Genomic DNA, 13756 nt, shown 5'->3' with positions numbered 1-13756 from the left:
TTTAAAGAAGAAATAACACCAGTGCTACATAATTTCTTTCAGAAACCAGAACCCTGATAACCCAAAGCCGACAAAACCAGTCCAAAAATCAGTGAATTAAACTACAGACCACTATACTTCATGAAAATAGACTCAGAAGTCCTCAACAGTATATTATCAGATAGAGTTCAGCAACTTATAAAAGGAATAATACACCATGAAAAAGTGAAGTTTATTCAGTGAAGTTTCTAGGGGTGCTTCAAGACCCATAACACTTCAAGATAAAGAATGCCATTCTTAACTTGGCATATAAAGCTTTCACGAGCAGGCCTCAGCCTACCACTCTTTCCCCATTGCTTATTGTTCTTGTCCTGAAGCTAGAGAAATACTCAACAGCTTGGGTTACCACTGCCCTCCACACACAGATAATGCTATCCCATCTATCTGTTCCAGACCCCTTTCCTCCATTGTAGGAGGCTGATTGGAGGTTTATTCTGACTTCCAATCATGCCTTGGTTTTATGCTGCCCTTTCATCTGCATGGAGGCAGCAATATATTCCAGATGACTCTCTATTATCTATTTTAAGGAAGTGGGGGAGGGGAAGCAAGAGCGATTAGAAGTGCAAGCCATTCAGCAAAACTGGGGGATTAGAGCAGTGATTCTCAACTGGTTGTTTTTGCCCTTCCCCCCAGGACATTTGGCAAAGTCTGGAGACAATTTTGACTATTATGACTGGGAGAGGGGTTGTGCTACAGGTATCTAATTAGTAGAGGGCCAAGGACACCTCTCAACATCCTACAATGAACAGAACAACCCTTCCCATAGCAAAGAATCATCCAGGTCAGAGTATCAATAATGCCAAGGTTGAGAAATCCTGGATTAGAGACGTGAGAAGGGTGGGGCCCAGAACTGCCCTGAATGGTGAAAAGGTGTGCTATAGTCTGAATGCATTCCCCAAAAATCATGCATTGAAAGCTAATCCCCAATGTGATAATATTAAGAGGTGGGGCCTTTAGGAGTTGACTAATTCATGAGAGCAGAGCCTCATGAATGGGGTTAGCCTTATCAATGAGGTTAAAGGGAGAGCCCTAGCTCCCATTTCCCCCCTTTGCCCTTCTGCCATGTGAGGATACAGCATTTGCCTTTTCCACCATGTGAGATGCCCTCACCAGACACCATGCTGGCATCATGATCTTGGAATTCCCAATCTCTGGAACTGTGAGAAAATAAATTTCTTTTCTTTATAAATTACCCAGTCTCAGATATTTTGTTACAGTAGCACAAACAGACTAAGACAAAGTGGTAAATTACTTTGCTATTAATAAGATGGCCTGAATAACTGTATTGACTCATGTGCCTTTGCATCATGAATCAACTGGAGACCTCTGATGGTCTGTGACGGGTAGTGGGTCTTGCTCTTTCTAAACAATTAACAGGTAAAGGCCCTCTACAATAGTAAGAAATCTGATTCATAGGTTCCTTAAAAATAAGTTATTTTCAAGTAAAACAGTAACCTCAACTAATGCCTAACAGGATGTAACTAAGTGGAGGATCCCTTGACCTTTGTTAATGAATAGATAAGGTAAAGTAATTAGCACACAATTAGCACGCAAATTGATGCTTCATTTAAACTAGTTGAGCTGTCAGCCATTTTATTCTGGTGATTAATCTTCATAGCTTGCTCTTTTTTTTATAGTTGGGGCAAAGGTAAACTTTCAGCTGCCTGTAATGATACTTGGCAAATATTGTGAATTATGGCTCTTTCAGTTAATGAGACTTCACTCTGTCTTTCAGAAGTCCAACCAAGGATCCATTTGAATGTTAAGTGAAAAGTTTACAACTAAGACCAAATCGTGTAGAAAAAAAATATATGTGTGTGTGTGTGAAATACATCTATCTATCTACCTATCACACACACATGCTCAATACTCTCCAGCAGCAAAGAATAATACACACCATGGGGAACCATGGGCATCTCAAGCAGAGTGTTAGAAAGCACTTATTATAGGATTGAGGCTTGTGTTTTGTAGTTTTGGAAGGGTTTAAGGAAGCTGGGGTTTGCTCTAGACTGGATGCTGTTAGGAAGCAGAACCAATTCTGTGATTGAGTATTTATTTCAATAAATCTTATCTAGAGAGAGGGCAAGTAATGAGGCTAAACCTGTAATTGGCCAAAAAAAAAAAAAAAAAAAAAAAAAAGCAGCAAAGAGGCAGCAGTGACTCTTATTTGCCAGGAGAGGGAGATATTTGTTTATTTATGTTTGGACAATGTCCATGTTTAGTCTTTGTTAAAACTTGATTACAGGATTATCACTGGCAATCCGCAGATGCAAATAGGACAAAGCAAAAACCAGGGCACTTATATCACCCCAAACTGGTGGGTAATGGGATCCTTTTGATTCTTTATCTCAATGAAACTGGGTCATTCATCTTGTGTGGCAACAAAATACATTGTCTAGGCAGAGAAAGAGACTTTCTAAAGAATAATATCTATTATGAAATGAGCAATGCAAAGGGAATACACGTGGGCATTTTCAGGGAGGTAAAGGCAGACAAGGGTTTTGAAAGGAGAAATGAGGAGGATTATGTAAATTGTAGTGTAAAAATCATCCTTAGCTATAAGGATCAATACCAGGGTGGCATCAGTCCAATGTTGGACAGACTCTGTGATCTTGTTTTCCCCTTCGTTGATCATTGTCACAGAGTGGCCCTGTCTGATGTTGCTGTTCCGTGAGGTTGTTCATGCTCAACAGGAGATCACCATGGCCCAGCTGTAAGTGCAGGGCCGACTTCTAACAACATCAAAGCCTAAATGATAGCACCAGGCCACCTCCTGGATGTCAAGGGATGCCTCTCTTTCTTTCTCTCTCTCTATATATATATTACTGTACTATATTATATTTGTATATGCATATATACACACATATACAGTCATATTCCCATAACCCAGAATCAACTACAATTAACTTAATGTTCTTCCTTCCTATTCATTTTTCAGTGCCAGGTTCTCATTTATTGGTTTTCTTTGCAACAAAACTTTAAGCCTATTCTTTGGCTACCTTAGGAAACACTGATTTTTCCCTCTGAAACATCCACAAAATTAGTGCATTCAACTACATCCCCCCTCCATCGTTTTTCATGCCTGCCCTCATCCTATTATGGTCTGTCTCCCTGCCAACTTGCCCACCTCTCTTTATGTCCACATCCATCAGAAGCTTCTGTACTACTTGAGATTGACTATAAGAACATCATGGCATGCAGTCTCCCCTGGAGAGGTTTGCATTTGGGCAGCTTGGAGGACCTAGCGGGTCCCTACCCCGAACAGGAGACGAGAGAGCCTTAAGCTAAAGGAAGGATGGAAGTTCCGGTATAGCAAATGAGGAGAGGGGTAGTCACTTTGAATATACACTGTGCAGATTTTAGGCCTCCTGTGTTTGTGGGTGAGGGGTGGGGGTGCCCAATGTGAAGGAACAGGTTTGAATCTAAACATGTGACCAAATTGGGGTTCTGATCATCCCCTGGAAGATCTTTATCTGGTCTTCATCTTACTGCCTGTCACCAGAGAAATGGGAGCCTAACAGCCATGTGTGAGCAAGAGCTGCTGACTCTTGAGGAAGGAGGGGTTGCCTTTCCTGACCCCTCTGTTGGATGAGGTCCTCCCTATTATGGTCTCTTTCAAAGTGAACATTTGGGACAAATAGATCAATGGACTAGAGTAGAGAGGCCAGAAATAGACCCATAATAAATATAGATAACTGGTCTTTGACAGAAGAGTAAAGGCAATACAATGGAGCAAAAAAATAATCTTTTCAACAAATGATGCTCAAACAACTGAACATTCACATGCAAAAAAAAAAATGAATCTAGACACAAACTTTATACCCTTTCACAAAAATTAACTCAAAACAGATCACAGACCTGCATATAAAATACAAAACTATAAAACTCCCAGAACATTACATAGAATAAAATCTTGATGACCTTGAGTTTAGCAATGACTTTTTAGATACAACACCAAAGGCATGATCCATGAAAGAAATAAGTAATAAACTGGACTTCATTAAAATTTAAAACTTCTGCTCAGGGCAAGATATACTTAAGAAAATGAGAAGACAAGCCACAGACTGGGAGAAAAATATTTTCAAAAGACACATCTGCTAAAAGACTGTTATCCAAAATATAACAAGAATTCTTAAAATACAACAATAGAAGGAACAATACAATTTTAAAATGTGCCCAAGATCTTAATAGACACCTCACCAAAAAGATACTGATGGCAAGTAAGCATATGGAAAGGTGTTCAACATCATATGTCATTAAGGAATTCCAAATTAAAAACAATGGGATATCACTACACACCTGTTAGAATGGTGAAAATCCCAAACACTGACAACACCAAATGCTGGTGAGGATGTGGAACAACAGGAACTCTGATTCATTGCTGGTGGGAATGCGAGATGGTACAGCTACTTTGGAAGATAGTCTGGTAGTTTCTTAAAAACTAAATATACTCTGACCATATTATCCAACTATCATTACACCTCGGTACTTACCCAAGTGAATTGAAAACTTATATGCACACAAAATCCTGCACATGGATATTTATAGCAGCTTTGTTCATAATTGCCAAAATTTGGAAGCAACCAAATGTCCTTCAGTAGGTGAATGGATAAATAAATTGTGGTACATCCAGACAATGAAATATTATTCAATGCTAAAAAGAAATGAGCAACCAGGCCATGAAAAGACATGAGGGAACCTTAAATGCATATTGCTTAAATGCATAAGTGAAAGAAGACAGTCTGAAAAGGCTACATGCTGTGTGATACCAACTATATATCATTCTGGACAAGGCAAAACCATGGAGACAGTAAAAATGTCACTGGTTGCCAGGGGTTAGGGGAAAGGAAGGGATGAATAGGTTGAGCCCAGGGGATTTGCAGGGCAGTGAAACTACTGTGTATGATACTATAATGGTGAATACCTGTCATTATACATTTGCCCAAACCAGTAGAATGTACAACACCAAGAGTGAACCTTAACATAAACTATGGACTTTGGGTGATGATGATGTGCCAATGTAGGGTCATTAATTATAACAAACATGCCACTCTGGTGGGGGATGTTGATTGTGGGGAGGTTGTGCATATGTGGGAACAGGTGGTATATGAGAAATATCAGTACCCTCTGTACAATTTTGATGTGAATCTAAGACTGCTCTAAAAAAAATCTATTTTCAAAACGGTGAGTTTTGGTTAGGAGGAAGTTATTAAAGAAATAACATGCTCCTAGTAGGACACAGTTATTTCCACTGACTTGCCACTAAGGGGGCTCCCAATGCTGAGGTTTCCCTGACATTCACCCCTCAGACCTTGAGTTAAAGAGTTAATAATTTGTAAACAAATTCATAAATGCAGGCTGGTTTTTCAAAGATAAGGGTATTCCTTCTGTAACCCCAATTTCTAATTTGCCTAATTTGTAGTCTTAATTTTTTCTTAAAAATGTCCTCATGGATTCCCTTATCCTCTCTGTCCTTCTCCCACCCCCTCTGCTTATCACAGCATAAGTCTCCCAGACTCACGAATGTCACCCTTGGCACAGGAACCTTTATTTCCTTGCCCATAGGGCTGAACTGGTGGCTTCCTGAAAGCAGGGGGCAGTACCTGGTTTTAATAGTAGCAACATTTCATTGAATGTTTTCTGCATACCAGGCACTGTGTTTAATCTTTTTTTTTTTATTTTCAGATTTTGAAAAAATTTTGGAAAAAGTATAGGTTCACAGGAAATTTTGAAGATAATACAGAGAATTCCCATGTACCCTTCACCCAGTTTGCCCTGATGGCTAAATCTTATGAAACTATAAGGGGACTTTAAAAAGTTCATGGAAAAGCCGGGCGCGGTGGCTCACGCCTGTAATCCTAGCTCTCTGGGAGGCTGAGGCGGGCGGATTGCTCAAGGTCAGGAGTTCAAAACCAGCCTGAGCAAGACCCCGTCTCTACTATAAAATAGAAAGAAATTAATTGGCCAACTGATTTATATATGTAAAAAATTAGCCGGGCATGGTGGCACATGCCTGTAGTCCCAGCTACTCGGGAGGCTGAGGCAGGAGGATCGCTTGAGCCCAGGAGTTTGAGGTTGCTGTGAGCTAGGCTGATGCCACGGCACTCACTCTAGCCTGGGCAACAAAGTGAGACTCTGTCTCAAAAAAAAAAAAAAAAAAGTTCATGGAAAAAATGGAATTAAAACATAAAAATAAAAAATATAAACTTTATTTCTCCATCAAGTTGAAGACACTTTTGTAAATGATACCAGCCATTTAGTCCATCCCTAAATAACTGAGGTTCCTGGGGATTAATCATGTTAATACAGTCTTTTCTACATTATTAACAAGAAAAATGGATGCCCTTTAAACAAGTTTTTTAAGATTAGGAAACAGAAAGAAGTCAGAAGGAGCCAAATCAGGACTATAAGGTAGATGGCTAATGATTTCCCATGGAAACTCTTGCAGAATTGCCCTTTTTTTTTTGTTTTTGAGACAGCGTCTCGCTTTGTTGCCCAGGCTAGAGTGAGTGCCATGGCATCAGCCTAGCTCACAGCAACCTCAAACTCCTGGGTTCAAGCGATCCTCCTGCTTCAGCCTCCCGAGTAGCTGGGACTACAGGCATGTGCCACCATGCCCAGCTAATTTTATATATATATATACATATATATATATTAGTTGGCCAATTAATTTCTTTCAATTTATAGTAGAGACGGGGTCTCGCTCCTGCTCAGGCTGGCTTCGAACTCCTGACCTTGAGCAGTCCGTCCACCTCGGCCTCCCAGAGTGCTAGAATTACAGGCGTGAGCCACCACGCCTGGCCAATTGCCCTTTTTTTTGATAAGAGGAATGAGCAGGAACATTTTTGTTGTGGGGAAGGACTCTGGTGAAGCTTTCCTGAATTTTTCTGCTAAAGCTTTCACTAGCTTTCTCAAAACACTTTCATAATAAGCAGATATTATCATTCTTTGGCCTTCCAGAAAGTCAAGTAAATGCCTTGAGAATCCCCCAAAACTGTTGTCCTAACTTTTGCTCTTGGCCTGTCTTCTTTTGGTTTGACTGGATCATGTCTTGTGCTTTGTCTTCAGGATCCTACTGGTAAAGCCTGGTTTCATCTCCTGTTACCATTCTTCTAAGAAATGCTTCAGGATCTTGATCTCACTTGTTTATAATTTCCACTGAAAGCTCTGCTCTTGTCTGCAACTAATCTGGGTGCAACAGTGTTGGCACCCATCAAGTGGAAAGTTTGCTCAACTTTAATTTTTCATCCAGAATTGTGTAAGCTGAACCAATTGATATGTCTATTGTGTTGGCTCTTGTTTCTGCTGTTAATAATTGGTTCTCTTCAATTAGGGAACAAAGAAGATTAATCTTTTCCTTGCAAATTGATGTGGATGGTCTGCTGCTGCAGGCTGCCTCTTCAACATCATGTCGTCCCTTCTTAAAACAACTTAGCAATTTGTAAACTGCTGATTTCTTTGGGGTTAATGTCTCTATAAACTTTTCATAAAGCATCAATGATTTCACCATTCTTCCACCCAAGCTTTGCCATAAATTTGATATTTGTTCTTCCTTCAATTTGAGCAGAATTCACGTTGCTCTGAAAGGGGCTCTTGTTGAATTGATGCTTTATCCTTCTTAGTGCCTCAAACTGGATCCTGTTCAGATGTATTATAACAAGTTTATTTGGGTACAGAAAATTTTTGAACTCTATGCATAGTTTTTTTCAAAATATGCATTTTTCCATGAACTTTTTGAAGACCCCTCATATAGTACAATATCGAAAGAAGGAAATTGACATTAGTTTAATGTGTGTGTGTAGTTCTATAACATTTCATCACATATGTAACTACCACCACAATCACTACCTAGAACTATTCCATCACTACTAAGATCTCCCTTGAGCAACTCCCGTATAGTCACATCCACCTCCTCCCTTCACCCTAATCCCTGACCCCTGGTAACCACTAATCTGTTCTCCATCTCTACAATTTTGTCACTTCAAGATTGTTGCATAAGTGAAATCACACAGTACATAACCTTTGGAGGTCAGGTTTTTTCACTCAGCATAACACCCATGACAGCCATCCAAGTCTTTATCAGGCCCTCAGTTCAGAAGATTTTCTCCTATGTGTTCTCAGCCCCACTCTAGAGAATGGGAATGAATCCTCCTTTCCCTGAAGCTCCACAGGGAATCCATTTCAATGTCCTGTTGACTCCATTTCCTAAATGTGTCTGGACTCTGTCCACTGCTCTCCATCTTCACCATGCTACACTAGTTGAAGCTTCTGTCATTATCTCCCACCTGGATAACGGTGGCAGCTTCCCAGCCGTCTCCCTATCCCCACTCTGGCCTGCCTCCCAAAGTCAATGCAAACCTGAACTGGCCTCCTGTCCCAAGCCCTTCAGTGGCACCCCAAAGTTCTTAGCATGTAACCCAAATTCTTATTATGGCACGTGAGGCGCTGTCTTATCTGGCTCTTCCCTGCCTATCTCCCAGAACACATCTTGAGCCTCTCTCCTCCTACCCCATTCAGCCCCAACCCCTGGCCTGCTCCAAGTTCTTTCCAAGTATCACACCATCTGGCCTCTGGGCTTCCACATGGTTTGTCCTCTGTGAGACAGTACTTTCCACATCCTACCTCCTCACCTGGCCACATCCTGCTCATCTTTCACATCTCAGCTTTATTTCTTATTTAAATTTTTATTTTGTTTTAGAGATAGAGTCTCACTCTGTTGCCCAGGCTGGAGTGCAGTGGTGCAATTATAGCCCACTGCAGCCTTGAACTCCTGGGCTCAAGCAATCCTCTTGCCTTAGCCTCCTGAATAGCCGGGACAGGCACATGCCACTATGCTTGGGCAATATTTTTTTGTAGATACGGGGTCTTGCTATGTTGCCCAGGTTGGTCTTGAACTCCTAGCCTCAAGTGATCCTCCCCACTCAGCCTCCCAAACTGCTGGGATTATGGGCATGAGCCACCCACCACACATGGCCTCGTCTCAGCTTTAGATGTCACCTCCTCAGGAAAGCCTTCCCTGGCCCCTCCATTGAGTGAGGTCCTCCCTATCATAGTCTCTTTCAAAGTAGTTAACACAATTGTAATTAATTAGTTATTCATGCAATTAATTAATCTCTGTCTGTCCCATTGACTAGACCGTAAGTTCTCAAGAGGCCATGGCTATCTAGTTCACCCTTGAATCTCCAGCTTCCAGAGAAGTGTCAGCTCTTTGCAGCTGCTCAGTGGATTCTTTCTGAGCACACGAATGACGGAAAGTAAAGCCTACTGATCCTAAGTCGCTGTGCCTTTAAGACAGGGAGGAACTCTCGGAGCTGTAGGGAGTAAGGGATTACTGTCTGACTCACTGACAGAACAGCCGGGTGTTCCAGAGGCCTCCCTGCAACGTCCCTCCTCTTTCCCTCTTCAAACCTCCCTGTGTGCTGGTGAGAGGCCTTGCAAGGGGGGAAGGTTTTTACGAGGTGCTAGGGACCCATTTTTGAGTCTTGCATGTCTGCAAAATCTTGGCAGTTTCTTCAGGATGCTGTTCCATTTCAGGTTTGGCAGCGCTAACTGGAAAGCAGCTGTGGATCTTTAAGAGGAAACTCTTACAGTGTGGCTTCATAGGAATGAGAGGCTTGCTCCCTGTCTAAAGGAGCCCCCGCCCCCCTTACCTGGGTCTTCTCCCCCTTTAGGCTGTAAGCTCCAGAAGCGTACCACTGTATCTCCAGTGCCCAGCACATAATAGGCACTCCATAAATATTTATCAAGTGAAGGAATTGTCTATGGGTGAATGAATGAATGAACAAATGAATGGTTATTCCAGCTGCAGAAGGTCCCACAAATTGACTGGAAGCCAAAACTAACAGGCATGAGTATATGCTCTTGTCCTCATACCTTTTGCATCATGTCTCCTCTGGGAGCTCTGTCCCCTTATCTGAGAGCAACTGGAGGGCAGGAGCAGTGGCCCCAGGGACACAGCACGGGGCCAGACACAGGGCAGGCGTCAGTAAGGGATTGCCGAATGACTTGCTGACTGAAAGGCTCGATGCTCCTGACCCCTCGCAGCAGCCTCAACCCCCCTCCCTCATTCAAACCGTCCTGGCCTCAGAGCTCCTCTCTGCTTTCCAAATTGGAACCTACAAATGGATGAACTAATCCAAGCAAATGGCTCCTTATACTCTCCCTGCCAAGCGTCATTTGCATTTTCTCATTTCCGGTTTATCCCAGAGCTCTGGTAGGGGCAGAAGTGGAAAGATGGGGCCCTTGGGGAAAGCATCCGGGCCCTCGTGGGGACCGGGTGGGGAGGAGCAGAGTGATGCTACCTCCTCTTCAGCCTGCCTTTCAGGGAGGCCCTGACTTGGCTCTCTTCAGTCTTTGGAGAGCCTCCTAGAACATTCTAGGCCTCCAGGGACAGGTGAGAAGAAGAACTGCCCTCCCACCCCACCCCCAGCTGCCACTACTGAGGAAAGGCTGGAAGAGGTGCCTGGGAAGGCCCTGGAGTGCCTGTTCTGGAGAGACCCAAATTCCAAACTTGTCTCTCTGCTGTTAAGTAGGTCACTGAAAGCTCAGAACTGGGAGGGAGAGAAGCCATCTCAGGCAGCACCCCAATACTTCTAGGCCTGCTGTGATAGCAGCCCTTTCAGACAGCAGCTTGTGTGGAGAGGGCTGGCCACAATTCCCTGGGGAGAGGCTTCGAGTAGGGGCGGTGGAGGGCTGCATTTTCTTAGTCTGAGCTTTTCCATTTGGACACCGTCCACGCTGTGGGAAATATCTGGCCTGTGAGTCTGGCCCTAGCTGTGCCGTTGATTCATTTACTGTGTGAACCTTGGGCAAGTGGCAGCCCCATTGAGCATCAGTGTTTGCAGACGTAGAAAGGGGATGATCCATGCATGCTGTGACTGCCTTGGGAGGATGGTGATGAACAAAGGAGATAATGGATACGAACATTCTCGGTCAAGGTGAGAAGCTTTTTTCTTCTCGCCATTCCTGTCTGGTCCCCCAAACTGTCAGCTGGCCTGTTCCATGGCCCCTGGCTCTCCATTCCATGATGTTTCTGAGTGAAGTTATGCACAGGGCAAGGAGCTGTCTACACCGGGTGCTACGAAGGGCTCTTCAAAGTCTCACCACTAGGGGCTGAACCTTCCTTCTCTTAGAGCCAAGCCCTGGCTTTAAACCTTCTGCCATTACCACTATTAACAAGCACTGTTAGTAAGCACCTCCTGGGACTGAGACTTGGGCTAAGCCCTGGGGTTACAAGAAGGCCTAGGACACAATCCCTTCCTTCACCCAAATGACTGAGGACAGGAAAGGAGGAAGAGAGGGAAGAAGACCTTTGTTTCGTGTACTGCTTTACAATTTACCGAGTGTTTTCACTTAACCCTCCAAGTTTTTTACAGGTGGATGATAAAATGAAATCTCAGAGAGGCTAAGCAATTTGTCCAAGGTCACAAAGCATATTAAGGCCAGGCCTCAAGCTATCTTTATTTTAAATTTCAGGCAGTTTCTTCTATGAAAAAGTTGGCCTTCTACAATTTCTAGGAAGCCCCTGTTGAGATATAAGTGAAAGGTGGAATAATATCAGTGTCTCCACTATTTCTGACACCTCAGCAAGGATTACTATCGCAGGGGCCAAGAGAAGGGGATAACCAGAGGAACAGAAAGACCATTTATTTTTTAATTAAAACTTTTATTTTGAGACAGGTTCACATGCAGTTGTAAGAGAGATCCCAGTTTCCCCCAATAATAAAATCTTATAAAACTATAGCACACTATCACAACTAGGATATTGACGTTAATACAATCAGATGCAGAACATTCCATCACTACTAGGGTCTCTGCTGTTGCCCTTTCAATAGCCACACCTACTTCTCTCCTACCCCGTCCCCTCTTTAACCCTTGGCAACTACTAATCTGATCTCCATTTTTATAATTTTGTCATTTCAAGAATGCTATATGAATAGAAACGTATGTAACCTTTTGGGATTGGCCTTTTTTCACTCAGCATAATACCCTGGAAATTCATTCAGGTTGTTGCATGTATCAATGCTTCCTTTTTGTTGTTGTTGCTGAGTACTAGTCCGTGGTATGGATGTATCACAGTTTGCTTAACTATTCACCTGTTGAGGAACATCTGGCCTGATTCTAGTTTTTGGCTATTATGAACAAAGCTGCTATGAACATTTGAGCACAGATTTTTGTGTGGACATAAGTTTTCACTTCTCTGGGATAGATGCCCAAGAGTGTAATTGCTGGATCATATGGTAGTTATATGTTTTAAGAAACACATTTGGCCTTTTTAAAATTTTATTTTTAGAGACAAGGTCTCCCTCTGTTCCCCAGGCTGGAGTGCAGTGGTGGGATCATAGCTCACTGCAGACTCGAACTACTAGGCCCAAGGAATCCTCCCGCCTCAGTCCATGTTTGGCCTTTTAAAGAAATGGCCAGGCTGGGCCCGGTGGCTCACACCTGTAATCCTAGCACTCTGGGAGGCCGAGGCGGGCAGATTGCTCGAGGTCAGGAGTTCAAAACCAGCCTGAGCAAGACCCCGTCTCTACTAAAAATAGAAAGAAATTAATTGGACAATTAAAAATATATATACAAAAAAATTAGCCGGGCATGGTGGCACATGCCTGTAGTCCCAGCTACTTGGGAGGCTGAGGCAGAAGGATCGCCTGAGCCCAGGAGTTTGAGGTTGCTGTGAGCTAGGCTGACGCCACGGCACTCACTCTAGCCTGGGCAACAAAGTGAGACTCTGTCTCAAAAAAAAAAAAAAAAAAAAAAAAAAAAAGAAAAGAAATGGCCAAACTGGAGCTATCAGAGACAAGCTAGGGGAGGATATGGCCAGCATGTCTCTCTCCTCCCCCTCAGCCTGAGCCAGGGGAGGCTGGGTGGCCCTGGTGGCTGGTGGTTTGGGGAGTTCGCTGCCTGAGAACAGCAACATGGAGACTCTTCAATCACCAGGAACACGGAGATATCACTGTAGGGCTGGATAACGCAGAGAAAACTACCACCCTTTTCCAATTTGCTATGAATAAAGTTGTAGATACATTTGCGATAATAGGAAGTAATATAGAAGAGTTAATGATTAATAATACACGTCTCTCAATGTGAAATATTGGTGGCCAAGAATCTCTTTGTCCTTCCTGGAATACTTACTATGCTAACAGGGAGTTTGTAAGTGGACGGTACAGAGAGAACATTTCTGTAACTAGAGAAGAACTCTATATAACGTTAGCACATGAGGACTTAAGGAAAACTGGATTGCTGAGTTTTGTTAATAAACAAGATGTTAAGGAATGCATGACTGTAGCAGAAATCTCCCAGTTTTTGAAGCTAACTGCCATTAAAGATTATTAGTGGCATAGACAGGCCTGCTGTGCTCTTCCTGGTGAGGGATTGTGCCGAGGCTTGAATGGATGATGCTACAATTTCAGATTAGGTGATCTCTACTGACCTCATAGACTTTATATAAACGAAGTGCTACACTTGACCTGAAAGCTTCAAAAATTAATGGTCTAGGTGTATTTATACAAACTGATTTAAACTTTTTCTGTAAGAAGAAAAATTAAGACCACTTATTTGAAAACAAAGGTGAAATTTTGCTTTCTCCTTAGTCCCCTCCAAAGTAAGTTATTAAAGCTGTCAATAACATTACTCTCATAGTGAACCCTCTCAGGACACTGTAGCCTGTTAAATACAAAGGGAGAGGAAGACATTTGAACTTTAAGAGATGTATTAC

The 13756-nt window shown here is 42.7% G+C and overlaps 1 pseudogene; it reads left to right on the top strand.

The window, feature by feature from the left end:
• The first annotated feature begins 12963 nt into the window (after positions 1-12963).
• Positions 12964-13460, top strand: LOC105857346 (ADP-ribosylation factor-like protein 5A pseudogene; annotated as a pseudogene).
• The last annotated feature ends 296 nt before the right edge of the window (positions 13461-13756 follow it).

Source organism: Microcebus murinus, chromosome X (assembly GCF_040939455.1).
Source record: "Microcebus murinus isolate Inina chromosome X, M.murinus_Inina_mat1.0, whole genome shotgun sequence".
NCBI classification, from domain to species: domain Eukaryota; kingdom Metazoa; phylum Chordata; class Mammalia; order Primates; family Cheirogaleidae; genus Microcebus; species Microcebus murinus.
Note: the sequence above shows the minus strand (reverse complement) of the source record. Positions and strands in the feature narration are given on the sequence as shown.